Raw genomic sequence first — 24,941 nt, 5'->3', positions numbered from 1 at the left:
AATCAGGCTGCGGGGGCGGCTCGGGTTCATTAGACGGATCGCCCGCGGCCTTCCGGAGCACTAATGTTTCACAAAGCATTTTGTAAGTGAATGAACCGTCTAGTATAATTAGAACTCGAGATTTGGAACAAATATTTGTGATTATCTTCATATTTATACTGGTGAAGCTCATACTCGTGTTTATAAGCAAGCTGATTATCAGAACAGACTACCCACTTCGTCCAACTTTGATGCTTGCTGCATGGCTTACTGCACTTCTGATGTCCTTCCATTAACTTTTCTTTTTTGTGATTGTTTTATGATGCCATTTTCCAATTATGTATTGATCAATTCTTCGATAAGTAACGGGTGAACGATGCTCTCTATAATATGCATTTTTCATACCTGAACTTTGTTGGGTACTAATAAGGCTTCAATAATTACAAGATCGTGAGAGATCTTATTCATGTTTTACCTTTTATAATCGTACTCTATCTCTAAACCTTCCGCAATCCATCCGCTCGCATCATTCCAATTTCATTGATGATGTTATTATTGTTCTACCAAGATTCACGTTATTGTTTTAAAATATAGTCATCCAAACATCCGCAGCCATAGATTCGCGAATCAGGTAAAATAAGCACTCAAACAAAAAGATAACTCCAGCTGTTATTAAAAACTAACTTATCTTAATGGAGATCTTCCCTCAATCAAACGAATAATAGACTCATAAAGTAATAACACTGGCATAAATTAAGGTATCCCAGCACCTAGTCCACGCACGTAGTGAAAGTTTTAATTGCGTTTAACTCTATCGCCGTCAACCGAGAACACACCCGAGCGGATTACTCTTCACGTGTAACCCGCAAAAAGTAGGGTTTTTGAGCGCAATTAGTGGTGTATAACTGAGTTTTTTTGTGTATACTTTTGTAATGCTTGGGATCTTGGAAAAGTGCATAGCGCCGAGCGGGTTTATCACGTACAGTTCTTAAAGGTAACGTTCCGATGGCAAAGTGCTGCTGCATTAATGTGGAGGCATAACTGTGAATTTCCTTGATAAAATGAGTGACATATTAAACGCTCTAATCGCGACTGTAACGCGGCTCTGAATGTCACTCATTTTATCAAGGACAGTGACAGTTCCCGCATCAATGCTGCAGCAGTAATGAGGCAACAGTAAGGGTAACATTCCATTTCTGACCGCAGCTGCACTACTAGTACAAACGCGTCGGTGTTATTGTCAATTTCCTTAGTAAAATGAATGGTAGTGCTGCTGTCGTTGAAAATGGACTGTCACCATAATACAGCTGCATTTGCGATCCGAACGTCACTTTAAGGCGCGCTAGCGCACTGTTCTACAAAAATAAAGCGCAAACTTGACAACCCTAGAGACCAAAGCGGATTATTAGTTAGGACATTTTAGGCATCAGCAAAAAAATATGGTTAAATCCGGTAATTTGCTAAAATGTTAATGACGGAAACAGCAAATAATTAGCGCCGAGTCAACAGCCTTGGACAATGTCAGCAATTATTTTGGACATAAAAAATGTCACTATTATCTCCCGAGTCGAGTTTAAACGTAAATACAGGACGGACGAGAGCACTCATTAATTTAGATGATTGTACAATTATCTAAATATAAGCGGAGCGAGACACCCACACGGGGGGAGGGGGGTACAGTACAACCCGAAAAGGAGGAAGGGGAACGGGCACTCGTTTTTAATTAAACCGGCGATGAAATGAAGTGGTCCGTATAATATTGCTTAGACATGTTTTAAATTAATTTCGAATCTTACGAAAGTTCATAATTTAGTCTGAATCGAAACATAGGGACTCGGCTGACCAAGATATTCTAAAATTTTACCAAAGTCAAATTATTGTTACTAACTGCGTAATCTGAAATCAATTCATTGGTGAAATGACAAAAGATATCTTAAAACATTTTATCGGATCTATCGCGAATTAATATTCTTACTTTTTTTCGACGTTTCGGCGTAGATTACACTGGTCGTGGTCGCGGATAGGTAACTGATGTCCCAAAAATGTCGATAAAATTTAAATGTTTTATACGACAAAAGCTAATTACCTACTTATAAACCCAGTAGATGTAAAACAAATGTTTGGTTTCAAACAAATCACAGGATGTCCCAAATTGACTTCCCTAAAATATTAAGTGACAACTCCAATCCATTGTACCCTAAATTAGAATAATCAAAATAACAGCATCGTACCTATAACTGCATCCGCCAAGATAAATTAGTTTAAGGCTTCAATAACAATTAGGTTTAATATATACGTACTCCACCCCATTCCCGATAGGGTTACCAGGCGTCAGGATTTTATTAATTTGTCAGGATGTTTGGTCACTAGTCAGGATTTTTGGTCATTTGCCAAGGAAATGATCCCAATTGTTAGTGTTGTAATTATTGTTATTTTTGCTTGTGAATGTAATATGAAGCCTGATTAAAGTTTTTTTATAGTGTTTTTCAAGCAGCTTGCGTGCAGTGACAGATGTCATCTTGACAGAATTTGGAGATGACATCCATCACCGTACCCAAGCTGTTTGAAGAGCCTTTAAAAAGGTGCACATTTGCATGTCAAAAATAACATAATTAAGGGTCTATTTACAAATAAAGCCCCCTCCAGGACAAGTGTCACGAATTTTCTCAATAAATCAGGGAATCAGGGATTTTGTCATAACTTTAGAGCATGGTAAGTGGTAACCCTAATCGTGACGCCAACTTGGGAAGGGTTGTACGTCTCTCCTCCTCTATTTGTTTTTCGTTAAAGCTTTAATTAAAAGTAGGTTTATTTTAAAGAAAATTGATGTTCAAAGTAAATAAATCCTTGATGGTTTAATTATCTCTTGTAATTGAGTTTCACCTGACGATGAAATTAGTATTGTGCTCAAACAGTTCTTATTAATTAATAATTTTGTAGATAGGATAGGTTTTCTTTATTGCTTAATTGGTTTTATACAATGTTGTTAATTAGGGCCAGATTTTCATAGGGAGTGTTTTTTATTAATTATAATTAATTATATGGGTACAACAGTCTATACTTTTAATTTAAGCCTTTGATCAAGTTCTTATAAACATTTTAAGGAAGATTATGTTAGGTATTTTTCATTATTACGTAGCTATCACAATTAGCAAGAACGACCTATAGGTAGGGATGTAGGTAGTTTATAATTGCTTAGATTGAGTAGGTAGGTAATTTACCGTTTCTACCTACATATTATTTACCTAATTATTCTTATTTGGAATGTTAATTTATTATGAATTCATGTTAAGTAATTTATTTTATTTTTTATGTACCTATATAGTTAGTTGGCAACTAAATTGTTCTAGGTAAAGTACCTAAGTACATATATATTTCGGAGACAGAGCACAGACTATGTACGTACCTACCTACCTATGTAGTCGCAGTCTTAACTATAGTGAGAACAAAAATCTTTTTATTTAAGAATATGATTTTAATATCGTAAAATTGATTCATGTGTTTATATAGTTACCTATACTTTTAAGTTTGTAAACAAAAAGTTTTATCGCCAATCTCATCCACGTGGTTCGTCCTAATTCGTCCATGTTAGCGTTGCCGCTTCAATACGCTTTCCTCGAAAACCGCACATTTCCGGGCGTTCTCGGCTGCCGTAGTGAAATAGATGACCTAGATTTGTTTACAAACATCCCGCGTAGACTAAAGACCATTGTATGCGTGCGCTAGGCAGCGGCCACGCTCCAAACATCCACCGAATCACAATAAATACGTTAGAAGGTAGTTACCTAAAGGCTTTGTCCTTTGGGTCTCTTGCCGCGCGTCCAGGCAGCGCCTCGATGGGACCGCCGGCTCAGGCACGATGCACCAAACAAAAAAACTCAACAATAACAAAAAAAAAACACAATCAACGCATCAACCGAACAAACTACACCGCCGATCACAGTCTAATATCCTCGGAGTCCGACGGAATAGGAGACTGGTCACATACAACTTTTTTGGGGAACTTTAAAACAAAAACTGTACTGACAACTTCGAAAAAAGTAGTAATTGCGACGGGGATCGCCGGCACTTCCCCGGACAGCGTTTCGGTCGCGACTGAGCGCGCCACGCGGTCGGCCGGGGCGGGGGCGCGGGGCGCCGCGGGGGGAGCGGCCCGCTCCGCGGTATTATTTGATTAATTCGCCTCCCCCTTGTATCCTCGGCGAGTCGTTAAGACGACGTTAAGTTTTTAAATTTCATTGTGAGGGCCACAACCTTCACCTAGTTTTAACCTTAATTGAATTAATTAAGATCGATGGATGCGGAGGATGATTAGACGTTAATAAGCAAACGTTGAAGGATCGTCCTGCTCTGCTTAATTAGCTGCGGAGCGGTCGATGTGCGCAGGAAAAAATCCTTACTTGAAATAATGAGCAAACTAACCTATTATGAAGCAAAATAAAATTCTTTGTGCATTTGTATTTTTTGCTTCGTTCGCTACCTATCAATAGAGATATTAAAATTAGTGTCGATCTGATGCAGTTACAGATATCATTTTTTTTAATTAGCCTGTTACAGTGTACCACTGCTGGGCAAAGGCCTCTTCCCTCGATCTCCACAACTCCCGTTGTTGTGCTTTTCCGGCCAGTTACTGATGAACGTCTATAGACGGCAGATCGTAAGAACTAATATTTTACAGTTATGAATTGAACCTTATATTTATGAAGCTAAGACTGAATCATATTGTCCTCTCCTACTGCACTTCTGCATGCGGGGGCTTGAAGCAAAATTGTCAGAATATCCCTAGTCCCTTTCTGCATCTGTTAAATTCGTAGCCAAAATAATTTGAAAAAAATATATAGTTTTTTTTGTCATATCGTACAAATGGTATTTCTTATATTACCTACCTACAATTTTGTTATAAGAATATTTCCATACGAAATTAAACTTAATTAATTACCTAGTATTTGTCATAAACATGCTCCGAGACAAAAGAGAAAAACCGGGCAGTGCGAGTCGGACTCGCGCACGAAGGGTTCCGTACCATAATGAAAAAAAAACGGAAAAAAAACGGTCACCCATCCAAGTACTGACCCCGCCCGACGTTGCTTAACTTCGGTCAAAAATCACATTTGTTGTATGGGAGCCCCACTTAAATCTTTATTTTATTCTGGTTTTAGTATTTGTTGTTATATCGGCAACAGAAATACATCATCTGTGAAATTTTCAACTAGCTATCACGGTTAGTGAGATACAGCCTGGTGACAGACAGACGGACGGACGGACGGACGGACAGCGGAGTCTTAGTAATAGGGTCCCGTTTTACCCTTTGGGTACGGAACCCTAAAAATGGTCAAAAGACATCACAAGTAGGTATCACAACATGTTACCCAGGAGACGGAAAAAGGAATGATGGTAGACAAAAAATGAGATGGGAAGACGAGTTCAGGCAGATGGTTGGGGCCTTGTGGAGAAGACAGGCTCTAGACAGGGACGCGTGGAGGAATATGGGAGAGGCCTATGCCAAGAGCAACCAGACAAAACGTCTGCGGAGAAAAGCTAGCAATAAGCAGTAAGTATTTGTCATAAACAGTGTTTTACCTAATACTTATGTATATATCTACTTTATTTTTGTACAAATAGGAGAGCCTCAGATGATGCTCTGAACAAGACATATTTATAAACATCGGGGCTCGTAAAGGCTTTCATCTAAAAAATCTTTAATTAAATAAATAACTTTATTTTTTTAAGGTACATCTGATACTTATTTATTTATGATGTTGACTGATTTTACTGTGATATACTAAACATCGCATCTAATTACTTTTAACACATAACCGTAGTAATGAAGGTAACATAAAAATCACATAAATATCAGATTACCAATTAAGACTACAGAGACCTAATAATTAGTATCGTCTCGAACCCCAAACTCGTCTTCCCACAGTCAGACACGGCTACAAGGGTTACCAGGCCTCAGAATTTATCCTCATTTGGTTTTAAATATTACACCATTTTAATAGTTATTTACGATACAAGTGCGGAAAAGAGGAACTACCTTTTCGCACGTGTATCGTACAACGTTTTACAGTACATCATACGCACGAAAATATTAGGACCATATGTACTGTAAAACGTTGTACGATACACGTGCGAATAGGTCATTCGAATTTCCTCTTTTTCGCACTTGTATCGTAAATAACTATTTCAGGCCTGCTGCCGATTTTGATTCACAAAAATATTCTCTTTCTACATAGGCGCCATTCATTTATTACGTAAGACGATTTTTGCCAGTTTTTGACCCCCTCCCTCCCGTATGTAAGAAAAAAATAAGAATAGGCCAACCCCCACCCCCCTGTTTAATATTTATTACTTACGTAAGAATCTGAAGGATAAATGATTACATATCGGGTTTGTTTTTAATTCGATTTACAAAGAAACAATTTTATAGGAACTTTTATTTTGTAGCTAATAGTACAAAAGTACAAAAAGAGATTTTTTGGCAATAATCAAATCAATTTAAAAAGGCTACAAATATAATGACCACCAAAAAATACTTTGGTACCCTAAATAAAAAAATCATGCTTACCAAAAAAAAATTACTGAACACCAAAAAAATAAGGCCTAAAAATACAAAAGTACCACCACTTTAATTACGACTGCACTTCAAATTGTATTCAAATACCAAATATATTGAATGATCACCAAAAATCATTAATGATCACCAAATCTTGAAGACCAAATTAATGCGATATTTTCACCTAAATAAACCACTATGATTACCAAAAAATGTATACATATTACCAAATAAAGTAAACTGATGCCAAAATTACTAGCTCCTCCCGCTCAACCCCCCGTAGCCCGCACCGCATACCTACCTAACCTAATCTACTTTTCTAGTAGCATTTCGTTATGCTACTAGAAAAGTAAGTTAAACTGCTATCAGTTGAGTGGGTTAGGTTAGGTTAGCACTGCGACCCTTACAGAAACGAAATGGTACTAGAAAAGTAGGTTAGGTTAAGTTTCAACTGCTACCCATACAGATACGAAACGCTACTAGAAAAGTGGGTTAGGTTAGGTTTGAATTGCGACCCATACAGAAACGAAATGCTACTAGAAAAGTGGGTTAGGTTAGGTTTGAACTGCGACCCTTGCAGAAAAGAAATGCTACTAGAAAAGTGGGTTAGGTTAGGTTTGAACTGCGACCCTTACAGAAACAAAATGCTACTAGAAAAGTGGGTTAGGTTAGGTTAGAACTGCGACTGTTACAGAAATAAAATGCTACTAGAAAAAGTTGACGAAGTGGATTAATTAATTTAATAGGATAACGATTTATTAAATGTTTGCACATTTTTAATTAAAATGTGGTTACAATTTTTGTGATCATTTACTATTTTTGCGTTTACAATGATTATTTTGGAGCCATTTGCTTTAAGAGCGCTCTTACAAGAAAAGTCGAAATAATGCAAAATTGATGATACTAGTCGACGAAATTCAGGACTTTGCGCTCATTATTAGAAACAATGAGTACTTGCTCCAGTAAAAGCGTCTTCTTATCTTTATAAATATCGTTGTAAATATTAGAAAAAGGACTTATTAAATTAGTAATGATTTTTTTTCTGATGGTCGTTTCCGAAAAACCCCGTGAAGCACTGAATGGCGAGCTCTTATTTGGAAATGTTGAGTATTTTACTCTGCTAAACCTGGCTATTTTGTATTACTAATACCCTGTACTTTAGGCATATCAAACTATATTTTTCCTACATACCTTTGAGAAAGAGAAAATCAAAGTAAAACGAACTCGATTTTCTCTCCGAAACAAGTGTCAATTCCTACGAAAATCTACTTAATATCGAAGTCATTTTCATACTCAAGCAATCTGCAACATTTGCTTATACTGTTGGTATACATTAGTGTTTATGAAATTCTACTATAATTTTTTGGCAATTTTTTGAAAACTACTATATATTACCGATGACGCGCGCTGCGCCAGCTCAGTGCCGCGGCAGAGCTTGTAGAGGCAGGACGTGTGTCGGTCGGCTCCGCACATTTTCAACGGCGACGACGAGGTTTTTTATCATTGTGTGCGGCGGGCGCCGTGTAAAACGCTATACTGTGTGCGTGTAAACCGCAACGAGAGACTTTGATCCTAGCACTGTTTTTATAGTATTATAATTTATAATGGTACAGTTTAATAAACTACCGGACAGGATTAAAAATATTTGAAACGACCTGACATTCTATATGTATTTATTTGACTCAAGATAGTACTCAGGGTCTGATGATGGAGCCGGAAGGTGGTCACCGGTACCAATCAACCATGCAACTAAACCACTTCGTGTTTAGGCTCGTTTTATTCATCTCAACAAGATCTTTGACACAAGATAGTACTCAGGGTCTGATGATGGAGCCGGAAGGTGGTCACCGGTACCAATCAACCATGCAACTAAACCACTTCGTGTTTGGGCTCGTTTGATTCGGCTCAACAAGATCTTTGACTTAAGATAGTACTCAGGGTCTGATGATGGAGCCGGAAGGTGGTCACCAGTACCAATCAACAATGCAACTAAACCACTTCGTGTTTAGGCTCGTTTGATTCGTCTCAACAAGATCTTTGACACAAGATAGTACTCAGGGTCTGATGATGGAGCCGGCAGGTGGTCACCGGTACCAATCAACCATGCAACTAAACCACTTCGTGTTTAGGCTCGTTTGATTCGTCTCAACAAGACCTTGGACACAAGATAGTACTCAGGATCTGATGATGGAGCTGGAAGGTGGCCACGGGTACCAGTCTACCATGTAACTGAACCACTTCGTGTTTGGGCTCGTTTGATTTGTCGCAACAAGATCTTTGACACAAGGTAGTACTGAGGGTCTGATGATGGATCCGGAAGGTGGTGACCGGTACCAATCAACCATGCAACTAAACCACTTCGTGTTTGGCTTCGTTCGATTCGTCGCAACAAGATCTTTGACACAAGTTAGTACTCAGGGTCTGATGATGGAGCTGGACTGTGGCCACGGGTACCAGTCTACCATGTAACTGAACCACTTCGTGTTTGGGCTCGTTTGATTTGTCGCAACAAGATGTTTGACACAAGGTAGTACTGAGGGTCTGATGATGGATCCGGAAGGTGGTCACCGGTACCAATCAACCATGCAACTAAACCACTTCGTGTTTGGCTTCGTTCGATTCGTCGCAACAAGATCTTTGACACAAGTTAGTACTCAGGGTCTGATGATGGAGCTGGACTGTGGCCACGGGTACCAGTCTACCATGTAACTGAACTACTTCGTGTTTGGGCTCGTTTGATTCGTCGCAATAAGATGTTTGACACAAGATACTACTCAGGGTCTGATGATGGAGCTGATGATGATAGACAGGTACCCGTCGCCACCTTCGCGCTCCATCATCAGACCCTGAGTACTACCTTGTGTCAAAGATCTTGTTGAGATGAATAAAACGTGCCTAAACACGAAGTGGTTTAGTTGCATGGTTGATTGGTACCGGTGACCACCTTCCGGCTCCAACATCAGACCCTGAGTACTATCTTGTGTCAAAGATCTTGTTGAAACGAATAAAACGAGCCTAAACACGAAGTGGTTTAGTTGCATGGTTGATTGGTACCGGTGACCACCTTCCAGCTCCATCATCAGACTCTGAGTATCACCTAGTGTCAAAGATCTTGTTGAGACGAATCAAACGAGCCCAAACACGAAGTTGTTTAGTTACATGATAGACTGGTACCCGTGGCCACCTTCCAGCTCCATCATCAGACCCTGTGTATCTTCAGTGTCAAAGATCTTGTTGAGACGAATCAAACGAGCCTAATCATGTTACTACATGGTTGATTGGTATCCGTGACCACCTTAATCATCATCAGATCCTCAGTACCAGTTCGTTTTTAAACCCTCGTTGATACAAACTTTACAACCTATAGGTACCAAATGCAATGACGAAACATGTAAATAAGCGAGTAGGTACCTATAATTTCTTTCGAGTAATATACCTTCATAAGTACGAGTATGGGGCTATTCATAAATTACGTCGTTTCAAATGGGAGGAGTGGGGGGGGGGGGGGGGGGTCTGGACATCGGATGATGGTAACATGACGTAGGAGGAAACAGATTCATCCGAAGCTTGATTTTTGGATGATTTGAGGGGTGGGGAAGGTCAAAAATCGTCAAAAATAGATGACGTAATTTATGAACAGCCCCTATGTACATTTGCACTGCATTTAGTATTTTCGTACTTACCAAATAACAGTTTTAGAACTTTAAAAGTTAAGTACAGTTAGTGTTGTTATGGTTGATTTCAATATGCTTCGCGAAGGATCAAGAATGTTTAATCCATCATTGTAGTGCGAGTGTGGTAGAAGGGATCGGCATACTGAGCTCGCACGGCCTGCCGCAGCGCGTAAAATACCTAAACTCGCTCAACGCCGAAATGTAATAGCGCTCTTAATAGGATAGCAAGATTTAAAAATTTGGTTATCATTTTACATTAAAATGGAGTTCTAATTTTGGTGGTCATTTACTATTTTTGGGTTTACAATGATTATTTTGGTGTCATTTTCTTTAATAGGATAGCAAGATTTAAAAATTTGGTTATCATTTCACATTAAAATGGGGTTTGAAATTTGGTAATCATTGACTATTTTTGGGTTAATAATGATTAGTTTGGTGTCATTTCCTTTAAAAGGATAGTAAAATGTAATAAAATTGGTAATCATTTCACATTAAAATGGTGTTATAATTTTGGTGATCATTCATGATTTTAGGGTGGTAAAATAGATTTTTTTGGTATTAAATTTTACTAAATCTGGTGATCAGATAAATAGCAGCCATTTAAAAATATAGTTTTTCTTTGTCGGCAATCGCACGGATGTACGCGCTTTTTCAAAATACAATAGTTTTTTACTTGCGCATTTTTGTGATCTTACGTAAGAACTACCAAGACTGGATCCCGGTTTTCGGTTGTTATAGTCAGACCAACTAGACCAAGCTAATTCTCCATAACATTTGCAGTCGTAAAGTGTGCGAATGTTATCATAAATGTACATTTTTATGAAAAATATGACGTTTATAATGACACTTCGTTGTCATAGAGTCGGTGCAGACGGAGCTTAGACGGACTCTATAGTTACACTCCCACACTTCGTTATATTAGAGTCGGCGCAGAGTTAGCTTAGACGGACTATAATCTTTAATCAAACGCTTTACCATGATCGTGGACTCAAGATTTCTGTACAAATCAGAAACTTTGTCAGAACTTCACAAATCTCTGACAGCCCTAAAAGAACTCGTTCCACGCCGGGCGTCGGGTTACAAGAAAGAGGTCGGCCTCAATTTCGGGTTAATTTAATAATTCGGATATAATCGGGCTAATTCTGGCCGGCGCGGGCGCAGGTGCGCGGTGCGCGTGCGACGACACTGTAATGCACCGGTTACATTGCGGTGATTTGTGTGCGAATCGTTTAGCCCTTAAAATAAGAAACCACAATGTCGTCAACATATTTGTCAAGTGGTCAGAGCACGTTACACAGACTATAGGTGAAGTGCATTGGGGTAACATCGAAAGCGGGATAATTATGAACATCTCTAATATTCGTGTCTACCAAAGCCGAAGCACTTCACATATTTCGCTTATGGCCAAGGCATCTTGCTTACTCCTAATTAGTAGGTATCTGCAATTTTTAGGGTTCCGTACCCAAAGGGTAAAACGGGACCCTATTACTAAGACTTCGCTGTCCGTCCGTCCGTCCGTCCATCCGTCCGTCCGTCCGTCCGTCCGTCCGTCTGTCACCAGGCTGTATCTCACGAACCGTGATAGCTAGACAGTTGAAATTTTCACAGATGATGTATTTCTGTTGCCGCTATAACAACAAATACTAAAAACAGAATAAAATAAAGATTTAAATGGGGCTCCCATACAACAAACGTGATTTTTGACCAAAGTTAAGCAACGTCGGGAGTGGTCAGTACTTGGATGGGTGACCGTTTTTTTTTTTTGCTTTTTTTTCGTTTTTTTTTTTTTTTGCATTATGGTACGGAACCCTTCGTGCGCGAGTCCGACTCGCACTTGCCCGTTTTTTAAATACCATATTGCACTTTACATACAAAAACACAATATTTTATGATAAAATAAATAGACTAAAACTAAACAGCATCGTGATATCATTGTATTATTAATTATTATGTCATTTCAGTGCGTAAGTAGGTAGGTACTCATAAACGACATTCTGGCATAATACATTTACTTAATTTATCTTTGTGTAAAAAATGCACGTTGTATTTGAAAGAAGAATAAATAGTTAATTAAATAATTGAGATACTTTATATTTTAACTACCTTGTCATATTTTTAATGAAGCGATTTCAAAAAGCGACTAAAACATCTTTTTCTTTTAAATACTTGATCATAGCAAAATAACCTCCTATCCTGAAATTACCCGTTGTAAAACTAATAACATTTTACTAGTGTTTAAATATACAGTTATAAATATCCTAACGATCGCAAAATGAGGCCAAGGAATGTTTGGTTCGGTATTGTAGCGAGCTGTAATGACCGAACTTCCGGACTATTACCGATGGATACAGTATTTTATAGTTTTTTGGTGTCTTTAGTTTTTGCACACTGTTTAAGCAATTAAAACGGACGCTTTGTTTGGTCATATACTTACAGCAATTAGGTTCACAGCAATTAGGTTTGTATTAGTCACATCCAAAATTAAGGGTTCTATAAATATACATATAATATATCCTCCTAACGCCCAAGGTCCTACTTATAGTACTTATTCAGTTCAATTAAATTTAAATCATATTCGATTGGAACAGAGTTGCTTTTTCTTTGTTTCGTTCAGTTTTTGAACAACGCAAAATCAACTCTATTTCCTACATTGTAGGTTCAAATTTCTGTGGAAAATTTTGCATTTTTCATTTGTATGGCTGGGCCTTAGGAGGAATACATATCATTGTATATACATATACACTTAGTTGAATAACAAGCATAATTCTATATACCTACTTAGTTAAGTATGCGTTTTAGTTAATTATACGGAAGTTATAGCTTTTTTAAATTATGTCACCAACTTATACGAACCAAAAGTAGGTTCTAAGTAAAATAATGTATTATTTATGCGGTTAATTTTCCACTAATTACACTACACACAGTCTTTACCTTATGGACTATGTACATATTAATTATATTAGTTATTTTTCAGTTAACGCATACAACTACAATATGTAGTTTGAAACTCACGATGTGTTTTTACGCAATAACAAAAAGTTCGCTAGATGGGATGATAAACTCGAAAATGGTAAATATCAACCACCTGGCATCTTAAAATAAATTACGTAATGAGTGTAATGAGACCAACGGCTTCGCTTTAAATTCCGACCGACAATCTCGTGGTAGGGGGCGGTAAGAATCCCTCGCTCCGCTCCGAAATTAATCTTTGTTTAAAGTTAATGTGGCTTATTAATCACCCGCATTATGTCTAGATGGATATAATGTAGCAATCGGTGAGTCAGACTATCGGGCCTTTATTACGAAAACAAATGCACCGTTAGGGACTGTGTCCACTAACATACGTCAAGGAAGGTTATGTGAGCGTTCGTAATTTTGCAACTATGTATTAGGCAAATGGAACTACTCTAGAAACGAGAATCAGAAGTGAGACAGGGTGAACTCTCTGACTTGCAAAAGTGGCTCTATATTAGCTCTAGACTCACTTTTTGCATACCTACATAATTAGAGTAGGTACCTACTCTAAATATGTAGTTCTAAATGTGTAGTGTACATAGTTGGCTGACCTTATTAGATTTCTATTGTGTTTCCACCCGTTTTTGAAGTTGCATTTAGGAACATAGGACTTCTACTAATAAATGCTTAGGTGACCTACCAAGGTAACCTACCAGAAATGAAAATAAGAAAATTGTATGTATTAAATTTGTGCAATAACATTTGACCTTAAATGACTGGTTGGTAATACTATACATAGATAATTTAGAGCAACGTTAGATACACATACTTAGGTTGTTCTCTAATCTCTAATTACACACACCTGTCTGAGGCCCTGCCTACAAATTTTTGTAGGTACATATTCCACAAAATATTTTTAACTTAATTGAATAACTGAGCGTTTCTTTTATTTTTTGCCATTTTTATTCCTGACTAGAAATAACACAAAAGTGGCAAAAAAGGTCACAATATATAAAACGGCAAAAAATAAAAGAAACGCTCAACTAAGAGTTCCAAATTCAAAAACAAAACATCTGCGTCTCAGGACTCGTATACATTCAAAAGTCAAATAATTACCTAAACCCAATCAAGACAAACCAGACTGAGTGGGCAGTGGAAACATTCATTTTCCCAACCTGTTCGTTGCCCTAAGCTTTTTATTGGACTCTACATTAATCGATTACCGTCTTTGTTCCCTTGTATTAAGATCACTTTTATTAAGACTTAGATCGTAAGTGGATAGAGGCAGTTTAGATTAGAGACAGGTGAAGGTGTGTCTATTAAACATTTAAATTAGGCATAATAGGTTCCTAATTTAATAAGGTATATTAAATTGTATCAGAAATAATTTAACGGATACCTATGTAGCAAGTTACGGTATTCCCGGACCGAATAAATAATGTATTCCCATCTTGAACGCATTTGAAAAGTTGAAACCCTTCTGGGAGCCTACCGCGAACCATGTTCGACGAGTTGCCTGTCTGTCGCACTTGTAAATTCGTACGTAAGTGTGACAGGGAGGCAACACGTCGAACGTGGTTCGCGGTAGGCCCTCTGGTGCTGCAGGTGTCTATCTATTATGGGTGACGATGCTTCTCGTTTGCGTCCTATATCGTAAAAAAAACAATGTTTTTGGCATTGCGACATTGCAAATGACGTGACATGGTCGCAATTAACACAAAAGTTGCCTAGGTTTAGCTCACTAATCGATTTCATAGTTATTTTGCAAAAGTAGCCATGGCCGCACTATCATCAAATCGTAAGAAATACATACATATACAAACAAAAATTATAAGGTCCGTCAAGCTGTTTAAAATGCAGCGCGCACCAAATAAATACCCGAAATTTACCATCCTTGTTCTGTATTCGATCATAGAGTATAATTTCCCCAACGTAAAACCAGACGAATCAACACCTTTCATATGCCCAATGTGAAGTCTTGCTCCGGGTAATTTCGCACGCTGAGCAATTTGCGCATATTCGGCCAGCTCAACCCAAGGCACGAAACAAGGGTACAATTAAGGCGTTCGCAGTTCGCTCACTGCACTGCTGCAGCAAGGGCGGCTCTATCACAATGCGCCAAATGACGACCGCCCGGTAGGTACGCAAATGAAGAATATTGTCGGACGGCGTGAATACTCCTTAATGACGCTCGGAGATGTCAGCCCACACTGCATTTGCGCGATTGTCAAATGTTAATTCCGAATTATTGTACTTACGTTGCTAATGGTTTTTTTCAATGGCCAGTTCACTTGAAGAGTTGTGTACCTTTAATTAGTGCGATTTCAAACATTTGTTGCTATAATAAGTACCAAATATCAAGTGTATGAAGTAGTATGAATTAGCCATAATTATTAGGTACTTAATAATCAATTCTGTAAACATGCCTAAAAGGAAAGGTACCTATACAGTCAAACATTGATTTAGAAAGTAGGTTTCTAGGTTTCTTCTTCAAAATGAATACAATATAGGTACGTATAATACAAGCAGTTGCTATTTACAAATTAAGTTGAAAATTGGTTTGTCACTTCGGTGGTTTGACAGTGGTCTTATAATGGAAATGGAAAATTACCATAATAACATTGTAAATATACTTAACGCAATCTTTTCGTATTTGGTCAGTCATTGAATTAAGTACTTGACTGAAAAAACCTGAACAAACCCATGTTTATCGAAAATTACAGCTTATAAAATAAACTCTTCATTCCCCTAGACTAAATTACAACTAACTAGTAGGTAGGTATTATCAGAATCACCTAAAATAACACGACAGCATTAAAAAAATACCTGAGGCACAATTTTATAAAAATGTAGATTAAAAGGAAAAGAAAAAGGTAGGTAGTTAAAAGGGGATAACACCGGATAAGTGCGAGTCAACGAATCACATTTGTTGTATGGGATTTTTTTTTGTTTTTAGTATTTGTTGTTATAGTAAAGTATAGTAAAAATAAGTACATCATCTGTGAAAATATCAACTGTCTAGCTATCACGGTTCATGAGATGCCAGCCTGGTGACAGACAGGCGGACAGTGGAGTCTTAGTAATAGGGTCCCGTTTTTACCCTTTGGGTACGGAGCCCTATAAAGATATGTGAGAGCCATAAATCGGTACCTAATCTATTTCTAGCTCGCAAATTCAGTTTACCTACTCGTAATTCCAAATATCACAGTATTGATATTGATAGCGTATACTCGTATACGTGTATATTCCGGCGCGTGTACAACTTATTTACATGCATTCCACGTGGTCTCATTCAACATACATGCTCGCGTGTAATTCATGCATTTAAACGTCAGTACGAGATAGATCTCATTTTAGATTCAACTATTCGCAACTTTACTTAAATCAATTATTTGCTTGGTTCATTGGATTAAACGTAAAAATAGGACCAAACATCAAAATGGGAAATAAAGCATAAAAATTGACTGTGGCGTTATATGACCACAAGTCATATCTCCGTTGACATTTGCTGGGACGTCAGTATTCCCGTGACCACAGCTGGTGCAACTCGGGTGTCATTCTGAATCCCTAACAACGTTTGTCCTAAAGTCACTTGCCCTAACTGGTTTGTCCTAATGGGCACATGCCCTAACGATCAATTGTCATAACGATTATTTTCCATAATGTAATGGTTAGCCTAAGACTCATTTGCCCTAAGCATTTGTACCATAACTATCAAGATCCCTAATGTTTTTTACCATATTCTTCGAAATCTCTAACAATGTTTGGCATAAAATAACATGTTCTAACTGTTTTGACCTAATGGCTATTACCCTAATGATCAATCGTCATAACAGTTACTTTTCCTATTGATCAATTATCATAACAATTACTTTCCATAATGAATGGTAACGAACTGTTGCCACAAAAGTGGGTTAGGTTAGGTTAGAACCGTGACCCTCGCAAAAACGAACTGCTGCCACAAAAGTGGGTTAGGTTAGGTTAGAACTGCGACCATTGTAAAAACGAAATGTTGCCACAAAAGTGGGTTAGGTTAGGTTAGAACTGTGATCCTCGCAAAAACGAACTGCTGTCACAAAAGTGGGTTAGGTTAGGTTAGAACTGCGACCATTGTAAAAACGAAACGCAATAGGGAAATCAAAATTAGGGCATACGAGTGTTAGGTCAAGCAACGATAGGCTAAGTGAAATTAGGTAACATGATGGTTAGGATATATAATTTTTAGGCCTAACAATAATTAGGCAAAAAAATAATTATGTTACATAACATTAGGATAAATACTCAATATGGAAAGTGTCATTAGGGAAAAAGATATTAGGACAAAAAAAAATCGCCCATTCAATAATAGGGAAACCAAAATTAGGGAATACGCGCGTTAGGACATCTGATCATTATGACAAACAATATTAGGGAATGCAAAGATAGGAGAAAAGATTTTAGGGATTCAGATATAGATCCGTGCAACTCAGCTGAAACGTCGAAATTTAAGGTAAAAACAATGAATAAGTATATCGCGGTAGATCTGTTTGTGTAATTAAATATGGGCTAATTATCTTAAAATAGTTTCTAGAGTCGGACCAAACAAAGTCTGCAGCGGATTTGATAGCCCACGCCGTGCAAGTGTCATTTCTACGTCATATTTTCAAAGAATTTTGACGTTTAAAATAACACTTGCACTGCGTGGGCTATCAAATCCGCTGCAGACTATTCTTGGTCTAACTCTATTAGCTTCTGCCCGGGACTTTGTCTGCGTGGAAAAAATAAGTAGGGACTTAAGTACTTTAATTCCCGGCTTCCAGAAAAAAAATCTCCCCCATTATTGAAAGCGTGTATTATAAATATACTATGACGTCATTCTTCGGCGCGTGGACAAGTTATTTACATGCATTCCACGCGTGCATTCTACATGCTCGCGTTTAATTCATGCATTTTTAAACGTCAGCTGTCCAAGATAACCCCTCTTTTTCTATTATACTATTCGCAACTTTACTTATCAATTAAAATGTTGACAATATTGCGACTTGTTTGACTGACTGGTTCATTGGAATAAACAGAAATTAGGCCGAAACATCAAAGTTTATGAGACGTCAAATTGATTAGGCTAATACAATCCATAAAAGGTTTCTATACCGCTTCAACAAACATATCTAATAGCCGTAATCGCGGTAATCGCCAATACAAAACCATTTTGGAATGTATTGCATGAGAATGACGAAAACAATTGAATCCGTTTTCCAATGGCTGTTCCTGCTGCTTTTGTTATATGTGACAGTATACAAACCTAGGTTTTTGTGTTCAACTAAAGTGAAATCGAAAAACAAGATGGACTAAACGGGACTTTTACACGGAAACTTGGTTTCATTAGCTTTCGGACGCTCCGACATCTTCACCGAATCTTTGAACCCGTTCACTCCGGAGCACCGAAGACACTACCATTCTTAGCACAGTTTACTGACCATTCGTAGACCTTATTGCAAAGAGCTACGGTCTACCGATGGTCAGTTAAGTTGATGCTGTAAGTTCTCTGCAAAAAATGGTGTGTAAAAATTTTGTCGAAGCAAAATTTATGTTATGTTTCAATTATAACGCTGTGGAGATTCGATGAAGTAGGTTATTTTGCGTGGGATTTTATGATGTACTTTAAATATGTAGGTAAAGAAAAAATCAATTAAGTTTGATTTACAAAATATAGGTAACATGCATTTTAATTTAATGGATAGTATTAAAAACTAGCAAAAAGCAGAGCTTTGTAAGGGCTCGCGGAGTTTTTCTACCTAAACGTACCGGACCGCGACTTTGATCCAATTCGAGGCTTGTTTCATGTTCGATAGAGTGGATGGGTACGTAATAAGTCCGTTAAGGCCGTAACACACTATCGCACCGCACCGCGACATTGGTGCGTCGCACCCATAAGTGAGAGCGGGAAAGAGATATCTGTTTCTCGCTCTCACTTATGGGTGCGACGCACCAAGGTCGCGGTGGGGTGCGATAGTGTGTTACGACCTTTAATAACGCAACTATAAGTGAGAGCAAGAAATAAATATATTAACCGGGTACCCCGGTTGCTGTCCGGTACGCCTGCTTGTTACAGCCAAAGACATATGTAACTTCGTATAAGATGAATAAAGTCTAAGGAAAAGACGTGCCTCGGAAATCAAGAAAAAGTCATTCTCGGATAGATGGCGCACACACCTTTAGCCTATGTTCGGCTAGATGGCATGACGACACCGTTTCATATTTAACAATTTTAACACATAGATATCAGTGAATGAACATGGGTCAAAATGATATAAAAATAATAAAATCATTTATTCATATATATGTATATAATTTTTTTTGATAATTTTATACGTTTTTATTTTGAGTTTTAGTCGTGTGGCGATAGATGGCAGTAAATTTACTGTGACTACTAAATTTACTATGACAGGACCCCTCTATACTATCTATTCTCTTTGGGTACACAGCTTTTACTTTGTCCATTAAAAACGTGTCCAGACGACAAAATCAAAGTGCCAATATCATCCACACGTAATATACAATTTCATAAGCGCTTATTACCTACACGGTCGCCCAGTACTTTTTGTAAGGATGCCAACTGCTCCACTAGGTACTGCCAGGGTTCAGCATCACCATCTATCTTGGGTACTACTCTCCTAAGTGCTCATCAAGATGAGTTAAGATGAGATAAATGTTGATGTTGATGATGATGTTGATGATGTTGAGTCGGATGACCAAAACATAATGTGCCTTTGTTGCACCAAACCTGAGTTCCACTAGGAACTAGGGTTCATTTTGTTGAACTGCACGCCGACGTTGCAATTGGCGTGCAGTCGGCGTGTAGTTCCCATACAAGTTGCAGTCTTGTGTCGGCCCTAAGTCACTGAAGTTTGTATTAATATGCTTATATTTATGTATAATTTTAGCAGTTCCAAGCAATAGTAACACTAAAGGCGCCATTCATTAATTACGTAAGACAATTTTTGCCAGTTTTTGACCCCCTGCCTCCCCTATGTAAGAAATAATAAGAATAGGCTGACCCCCTCCTTCTCCCACCCCCCTATATTACCATATATTACGTAAGAATCTAAAGAATGAGTACCTACACGTTTGGTTTGTTTTAGTGTTTATATTCAAAAAAAATTTTTTACGAATGTGATATTTGTACCTGTACAAAGGTACTTGTGCTCGTTTAATCTAACTCTGCACCGTGTTTCATAGCATATATAGAGTGTGGAAGTATTATTATTATGTATTTTAAACGTCATAATTACATAGAAATAAAAAAAAATAACGCATCTTTGTGATCTTACGTAAAAACTATGAAAGCCCCCTCCCTCCCATTGTAAGAAAAAATAAGATATGTTCGATCCCCCTCCACCCCAAAATCGTCTTACGTAATAAATTAATGGCGCCAAAACTGTTTCTCGAACTGAAAATACCCGATTTAAGTTTGCTAACACAACATGACTAATCAGTTCATCAGCGTCACAAAACATACGAGTAAATTGACCTCCGCAGTGTTCACAGAAACTTAATTGCTAAATTGGGAATCAAACCAAGCGAAGCGAGGTGGGTCTGAATCCAACATTTTAACACACTTTTGTATTCATCGTTATTAATGGCGTAAGCGCCATCGACATTATTGAAATTTAAAACACCACATAGGTATCGTTGTCTGAGTACCCCCAACATAAGCCTTCTTGAGCTTACTGTGGGGGCTTAGTCAATTTGTATAAGAATGTCCAATATTTATTTATTTATTTACTACTAACGCCATCTGTTAGAGAAATAAATAATTAACATTAGCACGAATGTTAATTCATTATTTTGCCAACAGATGGCGCTAGTAGTAATACAAAGTGTTATTACTTTATTTTTTTTTTTTAGGTTTATAAAATGATATTTTTATGTTTGATAACACATCTACACATGAATTTAAATTACTATGTTAAATTTCAAACCTAACAGTGCAGTAGTTTTTCCGTAAAGTGTACCACAAGAATGCATAGTTCGTCGAATAGTGATAGGGCTCGCTTCGCTCGCCCTAATAACAAAATGAATGTAGGGTAACTTGTTGATCAATGAAACACTAAAAGCTCAAGCCTTTCTATCTCTGGTGTTTTTAAAGTTATGAGTGTGACATTTCGTATGAAGATAAAAAATTTCGTTGGCTATCATATGGCATTCTTGGTTTCTGAATTATGTTTCTACTTATCTGTAACAGTTCCTGTGTTATAAGCCTTTTTTTGAAAAATGAGTTTTGTTTCATTGTGTACTTGTGCATGTTTTCAATGAAACACTCTGATTTTAACAGTGAAACAAATGTAATAATTATAGTCTACCACGAAACATCGTTAATAAACATTGAAACGGTGTAATAAATAAGTGACATTAATACATATATGCTTTCACTTTATTAATGAGAAAGGAAAGGAGAAAATAGTGGTAGGCTGAAATTAGTTATTTAAAAGGTTTCCGACATATGGAATCATTATAAGATTGCTGAAATATCTAAAAGCGAAAGACTTGTTTCATTGTACACACACCTGAGTTTCATTGTGAATCGAAAATCTGGTCGGCAGGTACGGCATGCTGCGAAAAAGGCGCCTTTTATGTCCACGAAGCATGATTGCCAACTAGGTAGACGCGGGAGGGTTTTGAGCATCTCCATGCTTGATTTCATACACTTTCTTGCAACATAGTGTTTATACACGACTGTTTCAATGTAAGACATGTGTCCTTAACCTTGCCGTCAATGAAACATTCAACATATAAGCCATCCTATCTCAGCCATTCCTAAAGTTAAGTATCTTATATTTTGTCATATGATAGACAAATTATTACCAATTTTCATGGTACTTATTTTAGTTTCACAAATTTAGCACATAGGTTTTAATTATTTAAAAAAAATTATGAGTTTGTTTCATTGTGTGCTGGTACTGGTGTTCAGTGAACATCATGTTTCATTGTATACTACATAAAAATGTTTCATTGTGAGACTAGGGGGTGTTTTTTTAATCAATTAATAAAAAGTGCACGAAAGAGTACAAGAAATTTAAAAATATTTAGCTCCAAATAAACTTTAATACGCATAGAACATAACAAAAACTTAAAAAACGCCAAACTCGAGTCTATATCTTGGTAAAAAATTGCGAAACTTAAATGAAAAAATTTACTTTTGTTGCACGAATTCACAATAATGCTCGTAGCAGCGTGCTCCTTCTCCGAGGCGCGCTCGTGTTTTGGGGAGGTGCTGGGGGTCCCTGAGCCTGCCCTTGCTTGACAGACGGCACTAGCTGGTAACACCTAGTTTCCGAGATATCGCAAAGTTACACTGTGTCCGATTGTTTCAATGTAGAACAACTGACCCTATGTAATTTGATTACCACCAATAAATGCATGACTAATTGACTATGGGTGGTAAAAGGATAGAAAAGCTATTATAAAATATCAAGGAAAATAGAACAGGAATATATACATATTATATTCCTGGTTATATGCCTGATTGCGATAACTCAGTGGTCAAATAGGGAATGTCCAGTTATTATTAGTGGCAATGGCAAATCTGTGGCAAAAGGGAAAATACGTGTGGTCACGAATCCTAGCTAAAATTAAAACTTTACTGTTTACAATACTATACGTATACCTAGGTATATAAGGTACACTCACGAGTACCTAAGTCACAAGTAATTTAAGTGACGGCTATAAGAGTTAAACCAAGAAAATTCTGCAACTATTTAATAGGACACGCAGTGTAAGTGTTATTTGAAACGTCAAACTTCTATGAAATTATGACGTATAAATAACACTTGCACTGCGTACCTAATGCTATCAAAATCGTAGCAGACTTATCTTGGTCTTGACTCTAAATCACTTAGCATGAGAAATAGAATCTGTTTATGAGAGGAGTTTCACACCTAGAAAGTCGAATCAAATTTTAACAATTTATTATCAAAATCAAAATCAAATCAAATATCATTTATTATCAGGCAACTAAGGCCCATAGATACATACCTTACAAACTAAGATACATAGGTACAATAGTAAAATCTTACAAACTAAAAATTATTTCGGGTCACGGCGAAAATTTTGTAATCAGCGGGCCCCTTAAGGGCTCGTTTAGACGGCGCGCTAACACGCATGCGATTTTAGTTACATTACGGACCATTGAGGTTACAAAAATTCAGGTGACCGATCAAATAACGCAATATAATGAAAGCCGCATGCGAGTTCTCGCATCGTCTAAATGAGCCCTTATTAGGTATGCACCAAACAGCGTGAGGTCCAAGGTCGTATCAAAATTAAATTTTAATGTAATATGGATCTTTTGTTATCTGATGAATTGAAAATAGATCAAAACTGTAACAAATTGTTAAAGTCTGAATAGGGCTCCAGGTAACATGCCTTCAAATGCGTTAGTAACTACATTCAGTTGGTATCGTTATTAATAGCGAGTAGCGACAACCTATCAAACAGGCCTATCCATTGGAGTCAGATTTTAATTGGCAGTGACAGAGGCTCAGAGGGCCTACCGCGAACTACGTCCGACTTGTTGCCTCCCTCTCACACTTACGTACGAATTTACAAGTGCAACAGAGAGGCAACACGTCGAACGTGGTTGGCGGTAGGCCCTCAGGCCGCGTAGCCAAGATGCCAATCGCTTACGCTCCGTAGCGATCGAAACGAAACTGTCACTGTCGCACTAACATGGAAGAGTGATAGAGAGACATAAAGCTTTTCGTTATCGAAGCGATAGCGATTGTAACCTTGGCTAGGCCGGCTGAGCCGTTAAGTCACCCCCTTAGTTCAAAAACGTCACGAGAGCCACAAGCCGTCAACTCTCAGGCGACATTATGCCACTGAGCCGGCATCGGCATTAAGTTTTTCTCCCACCCTTCAAGCAACAGGTGGTTCAGACTGACAAATTTGCCCAAAACAATACAACATCGTTATGAATCCATTCCGCTTAGCGTTAACACTTCGCAGATTACTTTGATGCAAACAGACATTTCCCTTTCATGCAAAACGGGAGATTCTGTTAAATTGTAAAATTACCCGTAATAAATTAACACCAGACTCATCCTTAGTTGAAATTACTACGTTGCAGTTGTTCGCGACATAATTATAACATTTTCTTACTCTTCTCTTTGCACCATTTTTAGGTCCCTGTTTAACCCTATCTATGGTTGACTGGCAGAGAATGCTATTAGACATAAAGTACCTACGCCATTTGTTTTTTTATTTTTTGTGTGCAATAAAGTTAAAATAGGTAAATAAATACCTAATTAGTAACAATTCAGGATCGTGTTTTTTCGGTTGTACCTAATTGTAATCCACCTACACCATTGAGTCAAGTGGTAAGTTGTCACGCCAGTTTGTCTGTCCTCCACGTGTGTCTCTTGACAACACGTGTCTCTCTTGTATATAATCTGTTTCTCTGTCTGTATTAACATAATCTGTGACTTAACTATTTCCTAATCAAACAATACAAGATAATTCGCGTTAATCTGAGCCACTTTGCGTCAATCCTTCATTAAACGGGGCCCTCAGCACAATCGTTCATTTAGAGCGTTCTCACGCTTCATTAAAGTCTTTTTCGTGCGGCGACCGACTACCGTTTCCCCGGGCACAATGAGCGGGTGATTCGGCGGCGAATAACGAGGACATTTTGTCGGCCGCCTCTCACGTCCGACGCCTTCCGACGCTCAATGAAAGTTTACCTGCAGCCGTAACGAGCGATTTGTCCCCTGGCTCACCCCACCCCGGGCCAAATCAAA

General features: G+C 37.8%; 1 protein-coding gene across 2 annotated transcripts in view; it reads right to left on the bottom strand.

Moving 5' to 3' along the window:
* The window catches only part of LOC134790992 (LIM domain transcription factor LMO4), a 278,938-nt gene that overhangs the window by 158,641 nt on the left and 95,356 nt on the right, over positions 1-24,941 (bottom strand). The window contains exon 1 of one of the 2 annotated variants that reach the window (XM_063762036.1): positions 3,765-4,128. The exons of the other annotated variant lie outside the window; for it this stretch is intronic. The gene's annotated coding sequence lies outside the window, so the exon portion shown is untranslated. Of the gene's footprint in view, positions 1-3,764; positions 4,129-24,941 lie in introns of those variants that run through there. 2 annotated transcript variants of the gene reach the window in all.

Source organism: Cydia splendana, chromosome 5 (genome assembly GCF_910591565.1).
Source record: "Cydia splendana chromosome 5, ilCydSple1.2, whole genome shotgun sequence".
NCBI classification, from domain to species: domain Eukaryota; kingdom Metazoa; phylum Arthropoda; class Insecta; order Lepidoptera; family Tortricidae; genus Cydia; species Cydia splendana.
This window is presented reverse-complemented; position numbering and strand designations above follow the sequence as displayed.